This window comes from Protopterus annectens, chromosome 5.part1 (genome assembly GCF_019279795.1).
Source record: "Protopterus annectens isolate FY-2018-M chromosome 5.part1, PAN1.0, whole genome shotgun sequence".
Lineage (NCBI taxonomy): Eukaryota > Metazoa > Chordata > Ceratodontiformes > Protopteridae > Protopterus > Protopterus annectens.
The window spans coordinates 350,964,323-350,981,110 of NC_056736.1; the positions used below are offsets into that span (position 1 = coordinate 350,964,323).

Below are 16,788 nucleotides of genomic sequence, written 5' to 3' on the forward strand. Positions count from 1 at the left end.
TTTCTGCCTCAGCTACACCTAGCACACAGTATCTTTAACCAGCCCAATTCTTGTCCTGCTCTTGCAACACTCATCACCCTCTACACTCAGCAGCTCTTGATCAACACCTCCGTGAGATATATAAACCCAGTAAAAACATTGGCAACTTTCTCTATAATCATTCATTTTCCAAAGACTGGAATAAACATACCTTGACTGTTATTGTTTACCATCTACTATGTCATTCTGTGGAGCTTTTCTCCCTGGGCCTCCACTGAAAAAGGACTTGTGTCCAGTCGGAATGTCCCGGTAAACAGTTGTAGATAAATAAATAAATAAATAAGACTAATTCCTGACACTTACTGTTTAAAAAAAAACATTAAAGGACACTCTATTAAACTCTTGGACTTGCTCATGTACTGACCCAACCTAATCAACCTCTCCCTTGCCGTCTCTCTACTCCTCACCTTATTTCTTTATAAACCTTCCTCCTATTTCCATAAAATAGGTCATATGACTTTTTTTCTCAGATCCTGATATGATGTTATAGTCTGTGTTGATCTTGTGGATCTTACTACATGCTATTTTCTGTACCGATGCAACTATATACTCTTATGGTTTATTTGAATCCTCAAAATGTTTAAGGATCCCTACATTTTTGCTTTAAATCTATTAATAATTGCATGTATGATCAGTAGAGATAGTAATTGTATTGTGACTTATGGTATTCTTCTGGCTATATCATGTATGCATAATTATGGAGCTTTTCTCCTTGGGGCTCCACTGAAAAGGAGCATCTTCCCAGTCGGACTAATCCTGTCAACAAATGTCTAAATAAATAAGTGATTATATGAGATGAGGAAAACTTAGCCTTGAAAAGTAACAAACCTTTGTTTATATCTGAAGACTGCTTTGTTTCCAGCAGCAACTGTGAGAGAAAATGCATGGTGTGTACCACACATGATGAAAAACAAATGCAGTCTGATAAATGAATGTACTCAGAATGTTCTGGTTTTAGCAGTTTTACTTGGGAGAGAGTACATTTTTAACTGTGTAATGTCAAAGTGAATCTTAAAAAGTTGTGCAAAAACTGACACTCTATTCAGGACCTTTTTGTACATCCGAGCCTGAATGAAGCTCTTTGCTTGATTGTATTAATTCATTCACTCCGGAGCAGCTGCTTACTTCTACTATAGGAACAATAGTGCAGCCTGAGCTCATTTTCAGAGATTCCATTTCTAAAACCGGGTCTACTTTAGAACGAAGAAAAATTAAAATATCGAGCACTCACATGAGCGAAAAATCAGGAATTCGATTTTGAGTTTCTGATTTGTCACTCATGTGAGCACTCGATATTTCAGTTTTTCATTGTTGTAATATAGGCCCCCTAAAACAGTACATAAAACAGATCTGTAACCATAACAGCCACACCAGAAAGGCTAATATGAAAGTTGTTCAGCAGAAACAGATCTTCCCAACAGTGTAAATGATGATGGAGTGCATCTAAGTTATTTCATATTTGGCAAATAATATAGATGTTATGCATATATTTTACCTTTATGGTAAAATATATCCCAGTATATCAATGAACATATGTAAAGACCCATACAATTTGTAACTGATATGTTTGCGTGAATGTAAGCTTTAAAATGTTACCTTAACCAGTACTGTGTGATGCTTCTTTACTGTGATATTCACAGAAATATAATACATATTATATACCTCATAATCAGACAAGTATAATATCTCATCACCTTTTAACAGACAGATGCTATATATCTGTGTACAAGTTGTGTGTCTTGATGTCACCTTCAAAATAATCCATCATGTTTGCTGTCTCCATTCTGCCATGCAAATATATGGGCATAATTATGAGAAATGTCATAGTTTCCATTATGTGATAAAAAAAAGTTGGGATGGTGGCCTAATGGTAAAGGTGTTTGCCTTACAAACACAAGGTGCAGGGTTTGAGCCTCACAAGGGATAATTGGCTAGGCTTACAATGGCTCGCAAGGGCAGTTAACTTAGTACTAAATTCTGTCCGTGTTATAGATAGGCATGATTTTTTGCAGAAATAGGTCTTTATTCTGCTCTCAATATGTAGACTTCACCCATTGCCTTGCCTTACTTCTTTGTACAGATATTGGCAGAAATATGATTAAAGTATTAATTTTCATAATCCAGCCAGTAAACAAATTGTGATATCTGTCCATGTGTCTACTCACATTTATGTCATTACATGAACTTGTACATTTTGATAGTGGCTTCAAAGTGATTCCTTACTTATCTTGCCATCTTTCCTTGCAGAGTAATTCATCAAAATATGAAAAAAATGTAATTTCTGTAAGTTAAGTTATAAGCAAACTGAAACTGGTGTATATGTATGCAGCATGCAGTTACAGTTTTTTAAGCACGTTGTAAGTACTGGTACCATCATCAAAATTAGGTCTTACTCAGCATGTTGACATGTTTCCTAGCAGAGTTATTTGCAAAAATATGAAAGTATATCATCATTTGCATAACCAACACTAATTGTAATATCTGTTTGTGGTATGTTAAGCCATAACATTTCAGAGAGTTTTCCTTACTGCAGTGGTCCTCTCTGTGTCTTCTTGTAGCACTGTCGAGATGCTTTAGCAATGGTCTGTCTGTTGGATGTTAGTGGCCATCCTGACCTATTGGTGTACATGACTCCAAAGTAATACAGGCCAACTTGCAGCAATTGCTGTGCCCAAAGAGACAGAGTTAAAGAAGTTGCCAAAGTAAATGTTATGCTTCTTGCCATTCAGTCCACTAGTAAAGTCAACCACAACTTGTGCTAGCCTGACCTCAATATTCTGTTCTCTGCCTTTCCGGTGTACACCTGAATTCACATACATACCCACTGTGAGAGTCTGCCAGCAACTGTACCTTAAAGCCATACCTGTCTGGCTTACCAGACATAAACTGCCTAAATATCAAATGTCCATGGAAGCTAACCAAGGCTTCTTCTACTGCTACTTCATGATGCACATTGTACTCTATCCTGCATGCATGACATACAGCCATACCTCTCAACTTGGAAACATCAAAAATTTGGACAAAGGCCCATTAAAAATAGGTACAAACCTGTACACTGATTAACATAAAATGTGCATACATAGTTGTGTAAGCCCGCCCACTCCAACAGAATAGACAAAATATTAAACACAAAATATAACCAGAAAAATACACTCATATAAAATTAAAATAAATACATTTTGTGTAAAAAAATCAAATTAATTCTAATAGCTACTAAGCTGGTATAAAATAAAACTATAATAAATGCAAATCATTTTTTTATTAAAAATTGCTTATTAAGAAATATAGGATTAATGGGTGTCATCAACATAGATATCAACAGGACTGGATTATGTCAACTGCCTGTTGGATAGCAACTCATTAGATTCTAATAAACAGTGAGAGAAGCTTATGTTACATCAATTGTTTTCATGTTCCACAATCAGCATCTATCATGCCTAAGAGGGACATAGATGGAACCCCCGGGTGAATTTACGGTTACCCAGATTGCATTTGAAGAGGGCTAATGAGGTGTTCTATTTGAAATGAAGTGGGAGTCTTTTCCAATTCCAAAGGTGTGGTAACCTCTGGAAGACAAATCTGTCCATCCAGCAGGTTTTATTAATGTCACATACCAGGTTAAGGCCATTAGAGCGAGTAACCCCATGTACCATTTGCCTTATGGATATGCAGCATTTCCAATAAAACAGGGTAAAAGACTGCCTTTTATGCAAGGCAGAGATCACCTCAGTTGTCTGTATGAAGCAGAATAAAGTGACAGTGATTTTGGATGATCCTTATAGGACAGATGCTGAAAACCTTGAATTTTCCTTTTGAGGAACCTTTGTGGTCTCTCCAATTGCTGCAGGTGCTTGGAAAAGTACATACCAAAAGAGACATTGGTAGCTCTACAGAGGTTGCTCAGTGGCTCAATAACTACCTGGAAAATAAAACATTCCATATGTCTGGCCCAACCAGTCCTACTTTAATTGGCAATGCACATCAATGCTTTTCCTGTATTTAACTACATAATGCTGTGATACTGTTATGATTAAAGCTAACAAGCATACTGTCCTACTTGATACTGAACTGCAGCATGACCTCAACTATATAGAATTGATTCTGAAACAATAAGCTTACAGATAATACCAATAAAACTACCAGTGTGCTTTCTGCTACCCAGAAAAAAACTGCTTACATAGCTTTTACATTACTGACCACCTAAACTCTCCTCTACCAATAGTTACCTCACAAGCAGAAAAACCTTGACATCACAGTAAACCACATACATAAAGAAGCTCAAGTAACCATCAAGATGCTTGAGCAGCTTAAAGCGGTCTACAAATTTTCAAGCTTAACTATCAATGCTAGACGTGCCATTACTATTAATGTTCTACACCCAAGACTAGAATATGGTCTCCCCACTACCAGAGAGCTCTCAACACAAATAGCAACACACATTAAAGACAAGCACCATAACTGAAGTCAAACAAAGCAAAAAATAATTTCAGAAACTACTACAAAAAGTATAGCCCAGCAAGTGAGAATTGGGGAGCAACAGTATTATTTTAATACATGTAAAATGAAATAATGATCTAGTTGCAACATCCATACTTGAGCAGGCCCACCCTGAGATGACTTTTCATAAACTGAGATAAGCAGGACTTGCTTCAGCAAGTAAGACAGAGCAAGATATTTCATATTATTAAGTATTACAATACAGATAAAATATTCAATGCAGTGAAAGATGTGTAAATGAAATAACATACTTTTGTTTGTCCTTGCCAAATAAGAACACACAAAGGTATGGTGAGCCAGACATAAAGTTCGAGGTACTTCTGGTTTGTTTGCCTATGTGAAATCAAAGACATCTAACCGACCTGACAGAAGATTTCTGCCATTCCTTTAACAAGCTCTCAGACACCATCATACACAAATACAAAAAATTGGTGGGGCAACAGTATGAGTTTTGAGTGTGATATAAATTTTTGGCTACACCCCTGGGATAGACTAGAAACATTAATGCAGTATTACTTGGTTCACTGCACCTTTCCTAACAATCACCTCTACACCTCACGTAATATGGGTTAGAAGAAAAAAAACATGTACTGTATGGCTAAAACAGAAGGTGAAAAAGACTGACAGAGTGGACAGCGTAATGACTTAAAGTGTAACTAAACTACGTCCAAAGAGGCAGTTAGCTCTCGTCTACAAGTTACTTTATTCAGTCACTCATTCATAGGTTCATAGGTGTGTACTAGGCTAATGGCCCTGGAGCCTTTACAAGCCTAGCCCACAGGATTACCCTGGCATCGTGCCACCCAACATTACTTCCCAGTGCCTCTGTTGAATTAGAGCCACTGGAGTGATCCCTGGGGTGAATTTTCTATTTCCCATCCACTCATCAAGATTTCTCTTGAAGAGGGCCAGTGAGGTGCTCTGTTTGACATGTGTGGGAAGTCTATTATAGGTACAAAAAAACAGCAGTCCCAAGTGTCAAACCCATGACCCTGAACACTACAGTCAGAGAGGAATGTACACTACACCATGTGAGCTTTTCCTAAAACTGGCTATAAGCAAGTTCAGCCACGATACTCAAATGTCATAAAAAAAAATCTCTAGGCGCCAGCCATGATTCACACTATCCTGGCCAAGTTAACTTATAAACATTGCCAACGTGTTCCTTATGCCACTCCCAATTCGTAACTGCAGTTCTGCAATATTGGGGAAAAACGGAAACCTGAAATCTTCCTACTCCTATAATTTACATTCCCCCCTTTACTTTTAATAAGCAAATGTTAACTGTGAAACGCAACAAAAATATAAAGACAGTAAGCGGTCCGGGAGGGGTAAAGAAAGTGAAAAATTTTGCACTACATTAGTCTACTACTGGAATGTTTCACCCCCCCCCCCCCAAAGTTTTTTTGCTGAAGGCTTGCTCATTTGCATAACTTTCTGATGCAGTGGTGTTATTCCAAATCCCTTGTGTTTTACAACTTTTTGACACAATAAAGCAACTTTTAAGCAGTGAATAAGGAGCCCTCCAGTTGTACACCCATGAAAGCTTACAATCACTTACTGTTTTCGAGTAACTTAATGCTAGAGCAGAATAGATGCCAAAGGTGGGATGCTCAAGACTTAAATTTACCGTGGAGGAAAAGGCAACAGCAAGCAGACGAAGGACACAACGGTTGGCGCAGAAACTGCACACATTAAGTACGCTGTCACCCGTGCACTTATTAAATTTCTTTATGTAATTTGGAATGGATCATAAAATCAATCAGTAATCATTACTTTTTATTTCCTAAATATATTGCATTGACTTGATGTCTTGAGCTGCTGCGTTTGAGCTGTGTAGTTTCTGTGCCAATGAGTGACCAAATAAAGTAACTTGTAGATGAGAGCTAACTGCCTGTTTGGACGTAGTTTAGATACACTTTGTGCTCGGCCCAAATCCGAGTTCATTTTAAAATTTAAATCAACAGGCAGTGTGGCACATATGTAACATACTCTTTTTTTTATTCTTTTTGTACTTACCTGGAACTCAAGACCTAAGCCACCAGAGAAAGTACATTTTCTCTTTTCTCATGGGAGTGTAGACACAGGTGGATGCCGGGCGGGCTGCAGAGCAGTCAGAATCAATTGGCAATGTGGCACAAGTTTAACTTTGTAATTTTTATTTTTTGTAATAAAAGAGCCTGTTTAAAGTATTACCACGTTTTGTAATTTAGTTAACTTCCTGGTTCCCTGAACTCGCCTAGTGGATTTTTAGCTGGTTTGAACTGTAAAATCCTGCTCCGCTTGTGTGGTGACATCAGCAATAAATTTAAAGTTGTACTCCCCAAAAAAAAAAGAAAAAAAATCAGGAAGTAAAGGGGCCAATCGGGAATTCGTGGCACCCCATTATTTTGGCCTCAAAATCAGTATATAACAAAGAATTCAGTATGGTTGAGAGGTATGCATACAGTATCCAGTATGGGCTGTACATGGTGTAGCCTGCCATGACCCACAAAGACCTGTGGTAGGCTCAAGCAGTTGTCATTGCAGTGAAAATACTGCTGAATTTTTTCAAACCACTCTCACGTCATATACTAAACTGTTGAGAAGCCACCACATACGTGGTGTTTTTCCCTGCCTGTGTTCTGGAATGTATACATTTGACATGCATATTCCAGCACTCAGGAATGTGCATATGTCTCTAGAACATACGAGACTCCACTGTTTGCCAACCTTGCCTACTGCGGCCTGCCTTTGTGCAGCACAGCAATTAGTTCCATTAGCAATATGGGAGTACAACTCTTCTGGGATCATCAAATTCATGAAATCCATCTCTGTACTATCTGAGCCTAGGTTGGTTACAGGTTCATCTGGACCCACAAAGCCATCAATATGTGCTGCTGTGAGGTACTTTTCCCTCATGATGTTCTTATGTTGTGGGCATACTTGACATACCTTAGTGGGTAGCCTAGCATACTTTGGAATGGAATGTCCTGCATGGTTCTTAGATGGTGCTCTTTGACCATTGACACTACTAACTGTATTGCATGTACTTGTCAGTCAAATAATGTCAGATATTCCATGCAGATGAAGAGCTACTTTGACTCAGGTGTAGTGGATTTTGTCCATGACAATCTGCATACTATGGACTGCTCTGCATACTAGGAGGCCTATCATCATCCTTGTTAGCACTTGAACTGACACTGACTATGGCGGACTTCATACTTCTGTCAGTGATACCTCATCCATTCTTGAATACTGATAGAGGCAATTCATCTTGTGATAAAATCAGATTTAACTTGATGACCATTGGTATCTGCTCCAACATTCCTAAAGACTGCAAGTGGTATCTCACCCTCACTATTGTGGTCAGTTTCGCCATAACTTTTCAGGTCTGCTGTGGCATTTTACAGTGGTCTTTCTGGAATCACTGGGACAAGCATCTTCCTTATCAGTGACAATGGCCTTCTCATGGATACATACAATTGGAATCGAATTGTCTGTGTCATAGTCTGTCTTCACTCTGGTTTGCATTGCATCATAGTAGGAGGTCAGCAACCTTGTCTGAACCACTGGTACTACCATAAGAGTCTGCTTCCTGCCCCAGCAAGTAGATGCTGGTTGATTTCTCCTGAACACATGGCATCTTCATTGAGTGAAGTCAAGATCAGTTGCCTTACACTGGAACTTACACCTGAAAAACGCAACAGCTTGGAATGACATAATATTGTTTGCCTGCACAGAAGCAGATGGAAAGCAGTACAGCAGAAAATTATATTTTGAGCATGCCATACAGGAAACTATTATATGGCACAATGTTTATTTGCTGTAATTCACAAAAGTATGAAACATAACCTAGGCTCATAGGTGAATACTAAGCTCAGTTTACAGACTATTACAAGCCTAGCCATACATCAGAGGCCAGAATCAAACTCTGTACCTTGTACCTGTGATGTAAAGGCAGATTACATATTACCTTATCATGTTCCATGTACAATTATTCCATGTACATTATTAATCTAATGTAAAAGAGACATGGTAATCAATGGCACATACATCACTGTCTTACAATATAACAGTACAAAGAATTAGAAAAAAAGGAAAAACATTGGAAAAAAAATCTTTTGCATGACTCTACACTGATACAGATCAATTTATTGCATGCACATTTATCAAGGTGATAATGATGTTTAATAATGTAACAGTGACAGCTGGTGAGGCTTTTTCTAGGTTGGTGATAGCTCAATATGTTACACTAAAACTGCACATACTGTAAAGACACTACAGATGTGTTAATGACATATATTTGACTACTGCAAGGCTCTGTGTATTCAGACAGAGGTGATAATTGATGTGCATAACCTGTTGAGCAGACATTCATTACGTTCCAGATGCAGGTGTACTGTAACACTAAGTAAATATCACTTGTCAGGAAAAGGCCTGAGTAAATTAGTAAAAGCCAGTAATTTTGCCCTAACTATCTGGTTGATCAGTGCCATGGATGTTGTAGAAGTTGTAATAACATTTGTCTCACTAAGCCATCCCTCTCACGTGAACGATATTGCCCTAAATATATGGTTGATCAATGCCAATGGTATATTAAAAGTAGTAATAATGTTTATCTCACTGAACTATCCCTGTCATGTGAATGGTACACACAAATGACAAATAATTCTCATAAGCACATTATTAGTACAAACACTATGAAACATCAGAGACAGTCCAAGTTATCAAAACCATGATAAGTCATTTACTCCTGAATTGGTTGAGCATATACTAAAGTGAACAAAATGAATGAATGAGTGTAGGAGATGAAAAAAATAACAAGGCAGCACACACCTTTCATTTCATGTCTTGTATCTCCATAAAGTTTATCAAGCTATACGTTCTGCGCTATAATTAAACATTTTCGTCAATACATAATGATGGTATTTAAAATGTAATAAGTACCTTCTGCAAAGTAGATTATTACTGTTGCTGGGGATGAAAGAATGAGTGGAGACAGTCAATATTCATTTTAAGAAAATAAATAAATAAATAATTGTAACAGTAACTTGATCCAGGGTGCAAAAAGTTATGGGGTATGACCATTTTTAGTGTACTGCACTACTAGAAGCCAAATGTCGGTATTGCATTGCTTTGAAGACTGGAGCTTTTTGTGTTTGTGTGTGTGTGTGTGTGTGTGTGTGTGTGTGGGGGGGGTGGTAAACTAGGAATTTAGAAAATGTACACAAAAAAAAAAAAAAAAAAAATTGAAGACCGGAGGGTGACAGATCATGAATATCTGGAATTGCCAGCTTTTGACAAGGACATGGTATGTACCTCAGAAGACATCTACAACAACTGGAAAGACCGCAGAAATACCTCACAAAGAGGATTACCAGCCTCAAACAGATGCCCTACGCAGACCGTTTCAAAAAACTCCAGCTTTACTTCGTCGCATATCACCTACTCAGAGGTGATCTCTGCCTAACATACAAAGCTATGTCAAACCCAGAGCTATTGGATATGCTCCACTTAAAGAAATCCCAATCCCTACGAGCTACACGCTCTAGGGACCTAAACCTTGTCACCAGAATAAACAGAACATGTTGGAGGGATAGATTCCTGTCCCAGAGACTTCCCGTACTCTGGAATAAACTACCTATGTATATTAAACAAAGCTCCTCATAGCACTCTTAAAGAAAAATCTTGATGATTGGATGGGAAATAGGAAAGTCACCCCGGCGATCACTTCTGTTACTCTGCTCGACACTGGCACAGGAAAATAATTTTCTTGGGTGGCAAAAGCCAGGGTACCTTGTTGGCTGGGCTTGTATAGGCTCCAGGGCAGATAGCCTAGTACCTACCTATGAACCTATGAACATGCACCTTTTTTGCATAGATAAATAATAACATAAATTTTTATTCTCATTTTTATTGTTTATACAAAACTAATATATAGCATAACACCAGCAATGCAGTAATAAAACAAAAAACAAGCAAATCAAAAGAAAGAGGTAATCGCTGATAGTTTACCAGCTTTGAAATGCATTTTCAGCGTATGACGTACTGGAAATGAAAATAAATGAACTGAGACATCAAACTCACTCTACAAAAGCAGGTGGGCTAGGGCATTGCATACTTACCTTGGTCTTGGCTTTCCTTGCACCAATACTGCTTCTCAGGCAGTGTTAAATGTCAAACCTTTTGCAGCCTCAAAGAAAGTGCTGCAAAGAGTGTTTTCCTTTCATAGAGGCTTATTCTTAGGCAATGTTTAGTTAGAGTTTCTTCTGCTCTGTGGAGAACACAATTGCTTGATTGTGGAATCTTCCTGGAGATCAACATCTTCTGTGGGCTGCCTCAGCAGTGGACTTAGATGAACTTGCTTCATTGCTGGATGTTGTACCAGTTTCCTTGAAAGTATTTTGTCAAATGAGAAAGAGGATATTGCTGCTATGGGATCCGATATTTATCCCTGAACAATGAATCCTGAGGTCTGTGGGCAAAGGTTTTATATCTACAGCAGGAATCTGATCAGCTTCCATCACTAGCAATATCTCTGGGGCCTCATTAATGAATCCAGTTAAACAATGATGGCTGTGAGTGCTTTCAAATACCTGTAGCTATTCAAATGTTAAAAGAATAGTTTATTGAATGCATTTTTTGTTAGACTTCAATGCAGGGAAAGGAGGCTAACAATATTACTGCTCCACTGTTATCAGAAGGCTGAAAACACGCACAAAAAATCACCTTGCTGTAAATGATAAAAACACAAGAGTACACAGTAAGGCAATTTTCTTTGAAAATGTCTAAGCAAACCACATTTAATTCCACCATAAAAACAAAGTTAAGAGGTAAGTGACAAAACTCAGGTACCTTTTCAGTTTGGTTTTCTACAGTAAATTTAAACGTGGATGTTAACTTAGCCACGCTACTGAATGTGACTTGGGTGTAATGTCCATGATAGCTGTCACCTCAGGGATCAAACAAATGTAACCATAGAGGTGCCCTCAAGTGGTACTTGGTGTTAGTGAGTTGGAATGACAAACAGATGCTTTGCTGCTGACTAGTTAATATAGAGAGTTCCTGTCAACTCCAAGTATTTATTTATTTATTTATTTACATTTGTTGACCGGGAGTGTCTGTCTTCTTTGAGATTGCTTATGGGTATTTCATAGTAAAAGAGCAGAACTAATACAATAATATCACTGTGTTATCTTTAGACACTTTTTATGCTACAATGAATTACCTTGCCTTAGAACTGTAGTACTGAACTTAGAAGTAACTGCCCAGCTTTGTTGTATAGATAAATAAAGCCCTAACTATGACCCAGATGACTTGAGCTTAAGTAGTGCATCAGGTCCTAAAGAAGTTTGGGGGGGGGGTATGACTGAGTGGCTGATGCTGGCTCATTCATCTTTAGATGAGAAAATAGGGGTTCCAGACCCTGGCCATATTAACAACTAGCAATTGGAGGTTTGCTGATACCACTAATGCAACGCTGAGTGAGGGTGTGGGCTTTGTTCTACCAACCAGTGATGGTAACCTGTGGTAAACTTGTGAGGAAAAGCACATCCACATGAGAGGGGGGAACATAGTAAGACATTATGGTGATATGGGTTGAGTTCCTGCATCTACTAGCTAGGGGCAGTATTAGGGCTAATGGAAAAAAAAACACTCTCTTAAGTTGCACAAAAGATTAATGTGGATACTGGGGGTGGAAATGTAATAAAGTTCCATAACCTAGGGAGAATTATGTTCCTGTCCTGAAACACAGACAGCTGTGTCTTGGAGTATGGCCCGCCAGACCATAGAGGCAGGATCTGTCTTCACTCTGAGAAAGGAATCACGGCACAAGAAACTAATAAATCTTAAACACAAGTTCGAACAGCAGTAGAGTTGTCACACAGGTTTATTAAAATACATAAAAAACTTTAAGCGCTTTTCGTTTGCAGTCATGCAAACTTCATCAGAAGTACAAAAACAAGGAAATTAAACAGTCCTTAAATAATCACTTGATCAAAAAACACGGGACAAAAGATAATTGCTTACTTAAACAGACATTACCCAAAAGAAACTTCTTAAAAATTTGTTAACTATTTTTAACTATTTCTTCAATAATTGACCATAAAATCATGCTAAATTCAGAACTCTATACACAAGAACTAATACTGAATATACCATTAGATTAAGACAAATCTTAAGAAACCATAAATGCTTTATGACTAGGTAACAACATTATTACAAACTCAACAGTGACAAGAAATAATTTAATGAATAATATATAACAAACTTTATCTTTGTAAACTTTTAAGTTTAAGAACACTACTAATGGAGCATGTCTCATTTAAGCATGGGACATTATAAGCATTTAATCTGCCAAATTAGTTCCAACTCTTCTAGTTTAAAAGAAAATGCCCCCCCCCCCCCCCCCAGTGTCCTGCAAAATGTTATTTATGGCCATAAATTTAAACTGATGACCCACATATGAATGAATGTGCTTAGCTAAGGCATTGTCTAACTTGTTATGGCTGATGGCATATAGATGCTCATACATTCTATCCCACTATTACGCTCCGTTTTGCCCACATAAAATGCAGGGCAGCATGTGCATCTAATCAAATAAACTATAAACCTAGTATTACAATTAAACCTTGATCTTAATTTGTAATGTTGTCCATTCAATGCAAACGAGTTGGTGACATCATCAAATTTACAATAGTTGCAATTCCCACATTTAATCATCCCTACTCTACTAGAAACCCTAACCTGATGCTTTTCTAATAGGTTCTTGAGATTTCTGCCACGTTTAAACACTATAGATGGTGTACTACCCAATTTTTGAAAAAGTGTCTGATCACATCTGAATAAATCCCAGTTTTTCCGCACTATTTTGACACAAAGATTACTTTGTGCATTAAATGTAGTTATAAAACTACATTGTGAATGTCGAATATTCTCGGAGGAAGACTCACTACTTATTCCCACGACTGATGTTTCTAAAGGTATGTGGGATAAGATTGATGGAGGACTGATGGTCAGCAGTCATGGAGGGAAAATTATTAGAAACAAATAACTAATACTGTTGTCCTTTTTTTGGTAATTCTTGTTGATTCTCATTTGCAAGTTTGCTTTTGGTCAAAAATTCTGCCATTTTTTCCTGGATATTTGTTTTCTAAACTTCCTGAAATGAGAAATAAATTCAACTAACCTAGATCCCCTGCCCATACTCACCCTTGTGCACTAGAAACACCATTGCATACCTTCAATCTACTGGACTGTCCTCCAGTAATTAATATATATTCTACAGTCTAGCCAAGGGTCAGGCTGTTATGTGCAGCAGTTTCATGAGGAAATATATTATTAATTTGTCTTAAGACATGAGGCTTATTTCTACTTATATTTGTGCTGTGCCATATCAATGCCTTGAGACTGAAAGTCACAAAAGACTTTTATAAATGCCATAGATGCATGTATTAGTTTTTAATTTTGTTTTAAGTTCACAGATGTGCTCTTATCACCAGCTTTTCTGTACAACCACTTTCCTACTCTACACAAATCTGGCTTCCCCCAGACTGGAGCTGCTCATAATGAGGGAATGACCTATAAACAGATCCTTCACACTCCATGGGCCAAACAGGAAACCTGGGGTAATCTCACTTCAGCATCATTCTCAGTGATTTATGTGATGCTTGTATGCTGTGCTGTACTTACAGCCCTCCTTCTGTTGACCAGAAAGTTCACTACAGTGGCTGCTGTGATGGACCCGGGACAGATGCAGACTTCACCCATACAGTTATTATCTGGTTTCAACCACTCCTTAGCTGTCTTTGTGGACTGGAGTTTCTGAACATATGGAGTCCACATCCTGGATCTACCCCCTGATGGATGTACCCTGATGACATATCTGCTATGAGTTAACTCCGTTCACCCAGGAATGGACAAGTTGTATTACTTTACATGTGGTTAATGTCAGGATATTCTTTCTGACTAATTGAGCCCTTCCAGATACTGTATTTGTGGTTTCAAGTATGAATAGCAGTAACTTTTGTATCCTTAGGTAATATTCTTTCCCTTCCAGTCTAGGTAACTCTCTGGTAACTTTCCTCTAGGGTTTTTCAAGCAACCTGATGGCCTCTTCATTTTGTGGTCTCAAGCATTGCAAGCAGCATTCAAGATGTGACTTGGCTAAATATCTGTAGAGTGGAAGCAATTATTAACTGCTGCTGAAGTCTGACTCCCTGAAGATATACCCCAATATTCTGTTTGTTCCTGCCACTGCCCTTTCACTGTGCTCCCATTAGGCCAGTCCTGGTGTGAGAAGTACCCCCATACCCTTTTCAAGATATAATTTCTATTACTCCAGTGACACTTTAGACCAGGGTCGTCCTGGCCTAAGTACGATACTTTCCCTTGTTTCCTTTGAACTTCAGTTGTAATCTTTCTGACCATTATTCCACCCTTCCAGATGCTTCACTAGACTCTTACCCCATCTAATACTGCTGTGCCTATCTTTTGTGATCAGCAAAAAAATGGATCCTCTTTTCCCCCATGTATATCTGAGATAAAGACACTGAAGAGTACTGGCTCCAGGACATATCCCTTCGGTATCCGAATTCTGGACTTTGTCACTCTTGCCACAACCGTCGGTATCCTATCATTCCACTGTACAGCTAATCTGTCCTTCAACCTTGGTCTTTGTTTCAAACCTTCTAATTTTCCCATTAGTATCCTATTCAGGGCCAAGTAAAAGAGTTTTCTGAAGTCTGTGTAGGTTATGTCTGTTGCTACTTTCCTGTGAAGTTCAGCTATAAACTAGCCATAAAACTGAACTAGGTTTGAATAACATGTCCTTCTTTATGAACCTATGTTGATGGTTTTGGAAATTGTTGTCCTGTAGAAATGCTGCCAGCCTTCATATCAGGATCCTGTCCCTGGTTTTCCCTGCCACTGTTAATAGGACTGAGGTTCCCTTTATTTTTTCTGTTCTCTGACTTAAACAAAGGTACTACCCTCTGTCACTTCTGCCAGTCATCTGATAAAGATCTCTTCAGGTGTTTGCCACCACTCTGGCCAGATTTATTTGGCCTCTGGGAAGCAGCACATGTGATCCCTGTGCTTTATCTCCCTTACATCAGCCAGTTCTGTCTGCACCTCAATCCTCTCTATGCTAGTGTCAGTCCATTGTTCTACCCATTCTGCCCTGCCTTACTTATATTATGTCACCCCATCCCCACTTTCCTTTGTGAAGAATGGCACAAGTATTCATTCATTACTGCTGCTTTGTTCCAGTCTTGTGTGATCTCCTTCCCTCTTTGCTCAGTTTGTCATTTCTCTTTCCTTTTCTTCTTTCTGCTGTGTACCTAAAAGCTGTTGCCGCCATTCTTGATGCTTCTGCTAGTTCCCTTCCAGTTTTTCCATTTGTTGACCTCACTGTCTTTGTTGCCTGTTTGTTAGCTTCTTTGAGCTGTGCCTCCATCTCCTCATCTTCTTCTTCCTCCATAACTAAGGTGTGATCAGAAGTTGCCACTGGGGGGAGAATGTACTACTGGGATTCATTTAAGAAGCATTGGGTGATAATGCAGCTTAGCTTAGGGCTTCCATAACAAGGAGCTTGCATAAACTGTTTCCATTTTTTCCATGAAAAAACTTTTTTTTGTTCTCAGTTTTCGGTTGATTTGGGTACCAGTCTTTGGAATTTTCGCCTAGTCACAGTTCTGCCTTCCCACCTCTTCTTAGCTCAGCCACACTGTCTTTTGTCCTAACTGCTAGCATAACATTCTCTGTAGTCCAAAGAACGTTGTTCTCATTTCATTTTTTACACTCATCTTTGTAGCCCATTCACTTTGCTTTTATCTTCTTCCTTTTTCCCAGTTTCTTAATTTATCCATGACCACATCCCCCAGCCCAATAAAATGCACTCTTTGAAAGTGCCATATCAACATCTTTGTCATTTTATTCTTACTATTCTGCTCTACTCTACTCTAAAATGCACATGGCATGATCACGGCTGGAGGGCAATGTCTAACACTGAATATTTTTCACATCCTGTACATATGGATGATGTCCAGAATTCAATCCTTTTTGGTACTATCCCATACTAGTTGGCTGAAAGCCTCATGGTACAAGACCTCAGTCAACTCTTTCTCCTTGTCTACCCATGAGTTTGAAATATCCTAGTCAATTCCTAGCAGATTCAGCTCTTGTATGACTTATTACTCACCTCATTCTACCCTACTCCATTATACACTCATTTAGACTCCTCCCTCTTCTTTTGATCTGGCTGAGAAG

At 38.5% G+C, this 16,788-nt stretch overlaps 1 protein-coding gene across 6 annotated transcripts in view; it reads left to right on the top strand.

Annotated features, from left to right (window-relative positions):
• Positions 1–16,788, top strand: part of ARAP1 (ArfGAP with RhoGAP domain, ankyrin repeat and PH domain 1) — a 2,759,262-nt gene that overhangs the window by 2,516,553 nt on the left and 225,921 nt on the right. The window lies entirely within an intron of this gene.